This window comes from Schistocerca cancellata, chromosome 2 (genome assembly GCF_023864275.1).
Source record: "Schistocerca cancellata isolate TAMUIC-IGC-003103 chromosome 2, iqSchCanc2.1, whole genome shotgun sequence".
Lineage (NCBI taxonomy): Eukaryota > Metazoa > Arthropoda > Insecta > Orthoptera > Acrididae > Schistocerca > Schistocerca cancellata.
The window spans coordinates 797,149,020-797,161,500 of NC_064627.1; the positions used below are offsets into that span (position 1 = coordinate 797,149,020).

Here is a 12,481-nt window from a genome sequence, read left to right on the forward strand (position 1 = left end):
CTTAGATTATGGTTGTCCTTTATATGCTAACCATAGGTGTGTAATGTTGACGCGGCCGTGGTAGTAGTGAACTGGAGAAAGTCCTAAAATACTCATTTGCCTCTGTATCTCTCAAAATGATACAGCGCTTGTTTCGCCTCAAGTGTCTACTCTCGTTACCATGTCATGGCCAAACAGAACAAGTTGAGCTTCACACGATCGATATTTGCGAATACCATATTGGTTTTTGCTAAGTAGTTATTCAATCTCTATGCATGCAGTCATGTGCAAGCACAAAACTTTCTTTTTCTGGTATTTCAGGTTTAGGTTAAGATAAGCACATTCCAGCTTCCCATGTGTGTTCTCGGTCTGCCCAATCATATTCTTCATAAAGGTTTACAATCAGTAAGAATTACATTGGAGTCCTAGACTCTGACCTACATTTTTCTTCTGTGCAACTTTCTCTGTTTTAGATTTCACACCTAACTCTGTCCTTGTGTAGTTGTTCATCATTTTATCCATTAATACAACCAGTGGTCTAGGGGTGCCGGCACGGTAACTTGAACAACCAGAACAAATGAGATAAAAAAAAGAGCGGGGGGGGGGGGGGGGGGTAGCGTCTTTGATCAGAAATCAAAACGTCCTCGGTCCTGAGTTCGAGATCCGCCACCGCTTAAATTTTGATTAATAAACGCCATTGGTGGCCGAAGACTTCTGGCGTAAGAAGTCACCCTCATTCTGCCAACGGCCTTGTCAAAGAGGGCGAAGAAGCGGACAGAGGTTCAGAGCACTCTCTTGTCCTTGGGGAGGGAAACTGCCCTTGAAGGCGGAAGAATCTTCAATGATTACGGCATGAGGATGCAGAAGGCAATGGAATGCTGTATTAAAGACACTTAACGTGTATCCACAGGACATGTGGCCTGTAATTGAAAAAGTGTCCTGATGATCTCACCATTGGCAAAGGATTACAGAATAGTCCCCCATTCGGATCTCTGGGAGGGGACTGCTTAAGGGGAGGTGACCATGAGAAAGAGATTGAGTAGCCAACGAAAGGATAACGTTCTACGGGTCGGGGCGTGGAATGTCAGAGGCTTGTACATAGCAGGGAAGCTAGAAAATCTGAAAAGGGAAATGCAAAGGCTCAATCTAGATAAGCAGGGGTCAGTGAAGTGAAATGGATTTCTGACATATGAGTATAGGGTAACATCAACAGCAGCAGAAAATGATATAATTGGAGCAGGATTCGTTATGAATATAAAGGTAGGGCAGAGAGTGTATTATTGTGAACAGTTCAGTGAAGGGGTTGTTATTATCAAAATCGACAGTAAACCAACACCAACAACGTTAGTTTAGGTATACATGCCGACGCTGCAAGCTGAAGATGAAAATCTAATAGTCATGGGGGACTGGAATGCAGCTGTAGGGGAAGGAATAGAATAAAATGTTACAGACAAGTATGGGTTTGGGAGAAAGAATGAGAGAGGAGGAAGACCAATTGAGTTCTGTAATAAATTTCAGCTAGTAATAGCGAATACTCTGTTCAAGAATCACAAGAAGAGGAGGAGGTATATTTGGAAAAGGTCGGGTGGTACGGGAAGATTTGAGTTAAATTACTTCATGGTCAGACAGAGGTTCCGAAATCAGATACTGGATTGTAAGGTGTACCCAGCAGAAGATATGGACTCAGATCACAATGTACTGGTGATGAAGAGTAGGCTGAGGTTTAAGAGATTAATCAGGAGGAATATGTGCGCAAAGAAGTGGGATATGGAAATTCTAAGGAATGACGAGATACGCTTGAAGTTCTCTAAGGCTATGGATACAGCAGTAAGTAATAACTCGGTGGGCTGTACTGTTGAAGAAGATTGGACGTCTCTAAAAAGGGCAATCACAGAAGTTGGAAAGTAAAACATAGGTACAAAGAAGGTAACTGCAAAGAAACCATGGGTAACAGATGAAATACTTCAGTTGAACCATGAAAGAAGAAAGTACAGAATAATGTTCAGGGAAACTCAGGAATACAGAAATACAAGTCGCTGAGGAATAAAATAAATAGGAAGTGTAGGGAAGCTAAGACGAAATGGCTGCATGAAAAATGTGAAGAAATCGAAAAAGAAATGATTGTTGGAAGGACTCACTCAGCATATATGAAAGTCAAAACAACCAGTGAAATTAAAAGCAAGAGTGGTAACATTAAGAGTTCAACGGGAATTCCAATGTTAAATGCAGGAGAGAGAGGGGATATGTGGAAAGATTACATTGAAGGCCTCTGTGGAGGAAGAGAGGAGGGGGAGGGGAAGATTCGTCTGATATGATAGAGGAAGAAACAGTAGTCGATTTAGAAGAGATAGGGGATACAGTATTAGAATCAGAATTTAAGAGAGCTTTGGAAGACTTAAGATCAAATAAGGCAGAAGGGATGGATAACATTCCATCAAAATTTCTAAAATCATTGGGGGAAGTGGCAAAAAAAAAAAGACTATTCACGTTGGGGTGTAGAATGTACGAGTGTGGCAACGTACCATTTGACTTTCGGAAAAATATCATCCACACAATTCCGGACTGCGAGAGCTGACAAGTGCGAGAATCATCACACAATCAGCTTAACAGCTCACCCATCCAAGTTGGTTGCAACTTGTAATGTAAGAATAACAAACAGAAGAATGGAAAAGAAACTTGAGGTGACGATCAGTTTGGCATTAGGAAAGGTAAAGGCACCAGAGGCAATCCTGACGATGCGGTTGATAATGGAAGCAAGACTAAAGAAAAAATCAAGGTATGTTCATAGGACTTGTTGACCTGGAAGAAACGTTCGACAGTGTAACATGGCGCAAGATGTTGGAAATTCCGAGAAAAATAGGGGTAAGCTATCGGGAGAGACGGCTAATATACAATATGTACAAGAGCCAAGAGAGAATAATAAGAGTGGACGAACAAAAACGCAGTGGTCGCATTAAAAAGGGTATAAGACAGGAATGCAGTCTTTCGCCCCTATTGTTCAATCTTTACATAGAAAGAAAGGTTCAGAAGTGGAACTGAAATTCGAGGTGAAAGGATATCAATGATAGGATTCGCTGATGACATTGCTGTCCTCAGTGAAGGCGAAGAATAGTTACATGATCTCCTGAATGGAATGATCAGTCTAATGAGTACAGAATATGGATTCAGAGTAAATGAAAGAAAGACGAAAGTAATGAGAAGTAGCAGAAATGAGAACAGCGAGAAACTTAACATCAGGATTGACCGTCACGAAATTAAGGAGTTGTACTACCTACGGAGCAAAGTAACTAATGGCGGACGGAGCAACGAGGACATCAAAAGCAGACCTGCACTGCAAAAAGAGCATTCCTGGCTAAGATAAATCGTCTTGTCTCAAACATAGGCCGTAATTTGAGGAAGGAATTTCTGAGAATGTACGTTTGGAGCACAGAATTGTATTGCAGTGAAACATGGACTGTGGGAGCACTGGAGCAGAAGAAATCGAAGCATTTGAGGTGTTGTGCTACAGACGAATGTTCAAAATTAGGTGAACTGATACGGTAAGGAACGAGGAGGTTCTGCGGAGAGTGGGAGAGGAAAGGAATATGTGGAAAACACTGACAAGGAGAAGGCACAGGATGATAGGACATCTGTTAAGACATCTTTAGCGCTAAAATGGTACTGGCGACATAGCTTGCTAAATTGGGTACTTCGAGATTAAGGACTAACGGTCGTCAAGGGATATTTAGTTTTATATTAACATAAATAATTTACACCTTACGGCAGTTCCCTTAGCTGATAACTTGCTGTTCAAAATGACGACTGCCAGTCTCATTTCTTGCATTACCATATAATCTATTGAAGGAACTGAATTGTGGGTTTAAAATCAATTGGCCTATTGCTTGCACTTGTTATTTACTATAGCAGTGTAACTGTTACTTCGCCAGTATAGTTCACACTGTATTTTTCGAAATATGCGTTTCACAATCAAGGTGAGGGGTGCAGATGACTCTTCTACCCAATGCAGCACAAACTTCTCAAATTTAACTGTGTGAACCATTCTTTGTTGAGAAACTTGACCTGCTCTCTGTGGCTTGAATGGTCCAATTTCTCGTAATTTTTTTCCAAACTGATACATTTCTTTCAGTTAGGGTGACGTCTGTAGTGAATCTTGGGCCTTTACGTTCTTTCGGCTATCACGAGACTGCATTCTTCTGGACCATACATTAAATGTATATCTGGAAGTTGCTTTAGAGAATAATCCATCTTAGACAATCACTCATCAAACCGTAATTAGTTACAAACTCCACTCTGCCCTTATCAAGACAATTGTGTAGAGTTTGTCAATATAGCGCCGCCAATGTCGATTCATCATGAAGCTATTTGTTATGAAACATAAGCAGTTCAAAAACATGTTTCTCACACGCATTGTTCATTCCAGAATTCGAATCGCCTGAAATACTCATTTCTGATAATTGGCTCCTTGTATCAAAATACTCAGTTTAGTATCCTCTACTGTCTCTACAGTATGGATCCTAAACGTTCCGGACACCACGTATAAAAAGAATCTCACAGGCACTCCATCAGGTGTAACAACCTTCCACTCAGCCAAGGACGAGAGCTGAATTGCAGTAACCTGTCGGGGAAGAACTGTCTTGTTGGTTTATGCGAAGCAGCTAGCTTAGCAAACATAACAGCTACTTCACCTTTTATCAGCTTTTTATCTCCTTTCAAGTGCAGCATTCTATGCCATGGACAACACATGCTTGACTTTGACTTCTCCCAGTAATTGCACTGTCCAGTCACATTAATGTGACTACCTGTCAAAAGCCTTAATAACCACCTTTCGCAGCAGCGTGGACCACCGCGAGACGTCCAGGGAGAGAGTCGGTGAGGTTCTGGAAGGTACTGACAGGGATGTGGAGGCATGTCGACACCAGTGCTGTGGCCAGCTGTGCTAGGTTTCTCGGTTGAAGATGCAAGGCACGAACAGCCCGATTGAGGTGGTCTCGATTGGGTTTAAATCCGGAGAGTTTGGTGGACAGGGGAGCATGGTAAACTCATCCTGGAGCTTTTCGAACCATGCGCTTACACTGAGAGCTGTGTGGCACGTTGCAATGTTCTGACGGTAGATGCCATCATTCCGAGGAAAAACAAAACTGCTTGTAGGGCTGGACATGGTCCCCAAGGACAGATGCCTATTTGTGTTGTTCTACTGCGGCTTCTAGAATGACGAGATCACCCAGGGAATGCTTCCGGCCTGGACTCTTCTGATTATTGTTACAGGGTTCTAGCTTTGTGACGTTTCACGGCGCATAAAACGTGATTCATCTGAAAAGGTCACCTATCGCGACTCGGGTGGACGTCCAGTTGCGTTATTGGCAAATTCTAGCCCTTGTCGTCCATGAACAGTAGTCAGAATGGGTGCATGAATCAGACGGCTGCTGCAGAGGCCCATTCGCAGCATCGTTCGCCGAACGGTCGTAGAGAAGACAGCTGAAGGAAAGGTGCTCGAATACTTTGAAGCACATTATTGTTGCTAAGTCGTGACGAAATGAGTGTAGTACTGTCACGAATTAGCTGCTATTGTGAAATTTGAAAGTCCATCTAGGAATGATAGGTTTAAGTGCATGTGGCACATGAAGCAGGAGATCAGATTACCACGTAGTAATAAGTATTTTTTGTTGTATTTTTAGACTCAAGATATGTTTCATTACTTACCGTACGCTGAAGAGAACGGCTACCGTTGCATTATGGACAGACGTGCAGTGTGCTCCCTGCCGCCGTTGGATAAGTAGCTGCAGCAGCAAGTCGTATACTCCTAGCTCACTCATTTGTTACATAGTTTAATTCTTAATTTCTTTGCGTGTTTTTGGTACTTGCATTGTTTAATTCATAAATTTCGGGCGTATTATAGTATTTGAGAGTTATAGCATCGCGTTTTAGTACCTGAATAGTGTAAATTCGCGTAGTCGTCTGTCTTCTGTTTTTATTTTGAACGGCCAGTGTCGGTTGGTCACAGTCAGTGTGCTCCCTGCCGTCGTTGGATAAGCAGCTGCAGCAGCAAGTCGTATACTCCTAGCTCACGCATTTGTTACATAGTTTAATTCTTAATTTCTTTGCGTGTTTTTGGTACTTGCATTGTTTAATTCATAAATTTCGAGCGTATTATAGTATATGATAGTTGTAGCATCGCGTTTTAGTACCTGAATATTGTAAAATCGCGTAGTCTCCTTCCGCCGCCGAGCAGTGTGTCAGCAGTGCGCAAGTAGCAGCATTACTGCATTTACTAGGCAATCTTGTATTTTAATAACCGTTTAAATTTTGTGTCGATTTGTTTGCGCTCTCTGTAGATTAGTTCAGACGTTCTTTGCACAACATTTTTTTTAGCATGGATAGGGACTGCAACTGCTGTGTTCGGATGCAGGCTGAGTTGGCATCCCTTCGCTCCCAGCTTCAGGCAGTGTTGGCTTCGGTCACACAGCTTGAGGCTGTTGCCAATGGGCATCACTGTGGGGGTCCGGATGGGAGTTTATCGGGGACGGCCAGCTCGTCCCACGCATCCCCCGATCGAACTACGACTGTGGTTGCCCGGGATACTGCCCGCATTGAGGCTGATCCCTCACCTGTGGTAGAGTGGGAGGTCGTCTCAAGGTGTGGCAGGGGGCGAAAGACATTCCGGAGGGCTGAACGGAAGGCCTCTCCAGTTTGTCTGACGAATCAGTTTCAGGCTCTGTCTCAGGCTGATACTGATCTTCGGCCTGACATGGCTGCTTGTCCTGTTCCAGAGGTTGCCCCTCAGTCTGCAAGATCCGGGCAGTCGCAGAGGGTGGGCTTACTGGTAGTTGGGAGCTCCAACGTCAGGCGCGTAATGGGGCCCCTTAGGGATATGGCAGCAAGAGAGGGGAAGAAAACCAATGTGCACTCCGTGTGCATACCGGGGAGAGTCATTCCAGATGTGGAAAGGGTCCTTCCGGATGCCATGAAGGGTACAGGGTGCACCCATCTGCAGGTGGTCGCTCATGTTGGCACCAATGATGTGTGTCGCTATGGATCGGAGGAAATACTCTCTGGCTTCCGGCGGCTATCTGATTTGGTGAAGAGTGCCAGTCTCGCTAGCGGGATGAAAGCAGAGCTCACCATCTGCAGCATCATCGACAGGACTGACTGCCGACTTTTGGTACAGAGCCGAGTGGAGGGTCTGAATCAGAGGCTGAGACGGTTCTGCGACCGTGTGGGCTGCAGATTCCTCGACTTGCGCCATAGGTTGGTGGGGTTTCGGGTTCCGCTGGATAGGTCAGGAGTCCACTATACGCAACAAGCGGCTACACGGGTAGCAGGGGTTGTGTGGCGTGGGCTGGGCGGTTTTTTAGGTTAGATGGCCTTGGGCAAGTACAGAAAGGGCAACAGCCTCAACGGGTGCGGGGCAAAGTCAGGACATGCGGGGACCAAGCAGCAGTCGGTATTGTAACTGTAAACTGTCGAAGCTGCGTTGGTAAAGTACCGGAACTTCAAGCGCTGATAGAAAGCACCGAAGCTGAAATCGTTATAGGTACAGAAAGCTGGCTGAAGCCAGAGATAAATTCTGCCGAAATTTTTACAAAGGTACAGACGGTGTTTAGAAAGGATAGATTGCATGAAACCGGTGGTGGAGTGTTCGTCGCTGTTAGTAGTAGTTTATCCTGTAGTGAAGTAGAAGTGGATAGTTCCTGTGAATTATTATGGGTGGAGGTTACACTCAACAACCGAGCTAGGTTAATAATTGGCTCCTTTTACCGACCTTCCGACTCAGCAGCATTAGTGGCAGAACAACTGAGAGAAAATTTGGAATACATTTCACATAAATTTTCTCAGCATGTTATAGTCTTAGGTGGAGATTTCAATTTACCAGATATAGACTGGGACACTCAGATGTTTAGGACGGGTGGTAGGGACAGAGCATCGAGTGACATTATACTGAGTGCACTATCCGAAAATTACCTCGAGCAATTAAACAAAGAACCGACTCGTGGAGATAACATCTTGGACCTACTGATAACAAACAGACCCGAACTTTTCGACTCTGTATGTGCAGAACAGGGAATCAGTGATCATAAGGCCGTTGCAGCATCTCTGAATATGGAAGTTAATAGGAATATAAAAAAGGGAGGAAGGTTTATGTGTTTAGCAAGAGTAATAGAAGGCAGATTTCAGACTACCTAACAGATCAAAACGAAAATTTCTGTTCCGACACTGACAATGTTGAGTGTTTATGGAAAAAGTTCAAGGCAATCGTAAAATGCGTTTTAGACAGGTACGGGAAAAACCCACCGTGGTACAACAACAAAGTTAGGAAACTACTGCGAAAGCAAAGAGAGCTTCACTCCAAGTGTAAACGCAGCCAAAACCTCTCAGACAAACAGAAGCTAAACGATGTCAAAGTTAGCGTAAGGAGGGCTATGCGTGAAGCGTTCAGTGAATTCGAAAGTAAAATTCTATGTACCGACTTGACAGAAAATCCTAGGAAGTTCTGGTCTTACGTTAAATCAGTAAATGGCTCGAAACAGCATATCCAGACACTCCGGGATGATGAAGGCATTGAAACAGAGGATGACGCGCGTAAAGCTGAAATACTAAACACCTTTTTCCAAAGCTGTTTCACAGAGGAAGACCGCACTGCAGTTCCTTCTCTAAATCCTCGCACAAAGGAAAAAATGGCTGACATCGAAATAAGTGTCCAAGGAATAGAAAAGCAACTGGAATCACTCAACAGAGGAAAGTCCACTGGACCTGACGGGATACCAATTCGATTCTACACAGAGTACGCGAAAGAACTTGCTCCCCTTCTAACAGCCGTGTACCGCGAGTCTCTAGAGGAACGGAAGGTTCCAAATGATTGGAAAAGAGCACAGGTAGTCCCAGTCTTCAAGAAGGGTCGTCGAGCAGATGCGCAAAACTATAGACATATATCTCTGACGTCGATCTGTTGTAGAATTTTAGAACATGTTTTTTGCTCGAGTATCTTGTCGTTTTTGGAAACCCAGAATCTACTCTGTAGGAATGAACATGGATTCCGGAAACAGCGATCGTGAGAGACCCAACTCGCTTTATTTGTTCATGAGACCCAGAAAATATTAGATACAGGCTCCAGGTAGATGCCATTTTCCTTGACTTCCAGAAGGCGTTCGATACAGTTCCGCACTGTCGCCTGATAAACAAAGTAAGAGCCTTCGGAATATCAGACCAGCTGTGTGGCTGCATTGAAGAGTTTTTAGCAAACAGAACACAGCATGTTGTTATCAATGGAGAGACGTCTACAGACGTTAGAGTAACCTCTGGGGTGCCACAGGAGAGTGTTATGGGACCATTGCTTTTCACAATAAATATAAATGACCTAGTAGATAGTGTCGGAAGTTCCATGCGGCTTTTCGCGGATGATGCTGTAGTATACAGAGAAGTTGCAGCATTAGAAAATTGTAGCGAAATGCAGGAAGATCTGCAGCGGATAGGCACTTGGTGCAGGGAGTGGCAACTGACCCTTAACATAGACAAATGTAATGTATTGCGAATACATAGAAAGAAGGATCCTTTATTGTATGATTATATGATAGCGGAACAAACACTGGTAGCAGTTACTTCTGTAAAATATCTGGGAGTATGCGTGCGGAACGATTTGAAGTGGAATGATCATAGAAAATTAATTGTTGGTAAGGCGGGTACCAGGTTGAGATTCATTGGGAGAGTCCTTAGAAAATGTAGTCCATCAACAAAGGAGGTGGCTTACAAAACACTCGTTCGACCTATACTTGAGTATTGCTCATCAGTGTGGGATCCGTACCAGATCGGGTTGACGGAGGGGATAGAGAAGATCCAAAGAAGAGCGGCGCGTTTCGTCACAGGGTTATTTGGTAACCGTGATAGCGTTACGGAGCTGTTTAACAAACTCAAGTGGCAGACTCTGCAAGAGAGGCGCTCTGCATCGCGGTGTAGCTTGCTCGCCAGGTTTCGAGAGGGTGCGTTTCTGGATGAGGTATCGAATATACTGCTTCCCCCTACTTATACCTCCCGAGGAGATCACGAATGTAAAATTAGAGAGATTAGAGGGCGCGCAGAGGCTTTCAGACAGTCGTTTTTCCCGGGAACCATACGCGACTGGAACAGGAAAGGGAGGTAATGAAGTGGCACGTAAAGTGCCCTCCGCCACACACCGTTGGGTGGTTTGCGGAGTATAAATGTAGATGTAGATGTAGACGAGCGATCATCCGTGCAGGGTCATCTTAAAACTCGCGAGTAGTATTTTACGCCTTGCATTTATTAGTGCCATGTGATATGTTTTATATATGACAGTGTCTGCTGTTTTTAACAGTGAGTTGGACTACAAAACACCATTTACCATGTGCCACTCTGTCAAGGAATTTAGTATCCAAAGACAAAAAAATCCTTGTTTTAGTGTAGTACTGTAGAATGACAGGAATTACTAGAACAGACCGACCCAAAGTATACCTCCACGTGGTAATGTAACATACACTGCTCAGGAACTTGATAATAACATTGGCTCCTCCTTCATTATTAATGATTCTGCGCGATAATTCTCTTCAGTGACTGGTAATAATAATCTCGTATGTGGCTCAATGGCAGGGTGCAAATCTTTCGATTAGACGCCACTTCGGCGAGTTCCGTGCCCCTTATCTCTCTCATGTATCCAAATGGGGAAGGGTCCCCTGAGTTTAACGCTGATTCCGAACCACGTGTCGTATCTCATCCCGTTTCACGTCGTTGGGACATGAATGCTAGATTAAACGCAGAATGAACATTTCCATGATCACGCGGCTTATCTGTTTCTAGCCACCCGCTCTATCGCTAGACCACCAGGCCCGACCCTTCAGGAGCTGATGATGACGGTTCAGCTGAACAGAGAACGTCATCAGTGCTGATGTTATGTATTCATATGTCTCGCGACCGTCCTGAATATAGTCGATGATCGAATGTTGCAATTAGTGCTGTGCAAGAATTGGAAACATTTTTTCGATTCAGTAATTCGTTGTCAGTGCTCTGGAAAAGTTTGGCACATATCTTTGTTAACGAAGACATCTCCCGATAGTAATTCCTGATGTGAACCATTGTGACTCTCTGGTTATCGATTCTTCACGTAAGTGCTTGGTTTGTCCACGCCCTCGTAATAATAATTTCGTATGTGGCTCAATGGCAGGGTGCAAATCTTTCGATTAGACGCCACTTCGGCGAGTTCCATATATCAGTGAATTGTGGGGGAGGGGGGGGAGGGGGGGGGAAGGAAGCTGAAAGTTACGTCCCGTCGCCATGAAGACGAGAGTTGGCAGTCGGCTCGGAGAGGAGGCGGATCGCTCCGCGGTTGGAAGAGAAGAGAGAGAAAGGGGAACTGCTTGCTTGCCATGAGTGCAGGATAGCTTGTGCGAATGGTACCTTATGTCACTGAAGTACTGCTGTTGATTACAGTAAGATTGCCACATATGGAGACGAAATCACGCGTTTAGATGATGTTGATTGCTTCTGTTTCTAGTGACATATGTTCTTGCCTCCGTACTAACAATCGCAGTGGCCTGGTCTATAACATAATCACAGCATTTGGAACAGACCGTTAGTTGTATGTTGCGACGGCTAAAGATAGTGACTGGTCCGTTAGCCTGTTACTGAGTAGTGACTTCAAGTGATTTGTCACGCTATTGAATTTCTGCTTGTCATATGCTGCCATTTATGCATTATATTTTATGAATTTGTTTGTGTAACTGTCTTTTTTTTCTTAAGTCTTGATTTAGTCTATTGCAGGCTATTCTGCGTACGGGTAAGCAGGTGCTGTATTTGTTAATGTATTACTCCTGCTCAGAAGCTTAAAATATTTAACTATGGTCCCTTCCGTTGTCGACAGTTTCGTATGTATCATTTAATACGACGGATTAAGTGCTATATGCATTCAGTTACTCCATGTTCATAAATCTTGGCATTCTTTTGGCTCTGCTGTAAGCCAGGATAATAATCAAATCTGGTCGTTTAAGTGTTTTTAAAGTTTGGTTTTAAATTTGCACTAGTATATTTACATGATTGTTAATTTGTACTATAGTACGTCAAATAGTCTCACCTGGGGTTGTATTTAGTGTTTTATTCCGTCCTCCTTAGCGCGGAAGTAGGCATTGTTATTAACTATAATATGGTTTTTGTGTGTTCATCTGTAAGCACACATTGCTCCTCAGGTTTCGGTTTGAATTTGTGATCAAAAATGTTGAAATCTGTGTGAATTCCTAAGGGACGAAATTGCTGAGGTCATCGGTCCTTAGACTTATTCACTACTTAAACTTAGTTGTGTTAAGTACAACACACACACCCATGCCCGAGGGAGGACTCGAACTCCGGCAGGAGAGGCCGCGTAATACGTGACGTGGCGCCTCAAACCGCGCGGCAATTTGTGTTCGCTTGTAAGTCAGTGGATCAGTATGGCCGAAAGTGCTGAATCCGATGATAAATTGTCTAGTGGGTTCTTATTTGTTACATATGACCTTTGTATGCTACC

At 43.9% G+C, this 12,481-nt stretch overlaps 1 long non-coding RNA gene across 1 annotated transcript in view; it reads left to right on the forward strand.

Annotated features, from left to right (window-relative positions):
- The window catches only part of LOC126162650 (uncharacterized), a 253,794-nt gene that overhangs the window by 29,835 nt on the left and 211,478 nt on the right, over positions 1-12,481 (forward strand). The window lies entirely within an intron of this gene.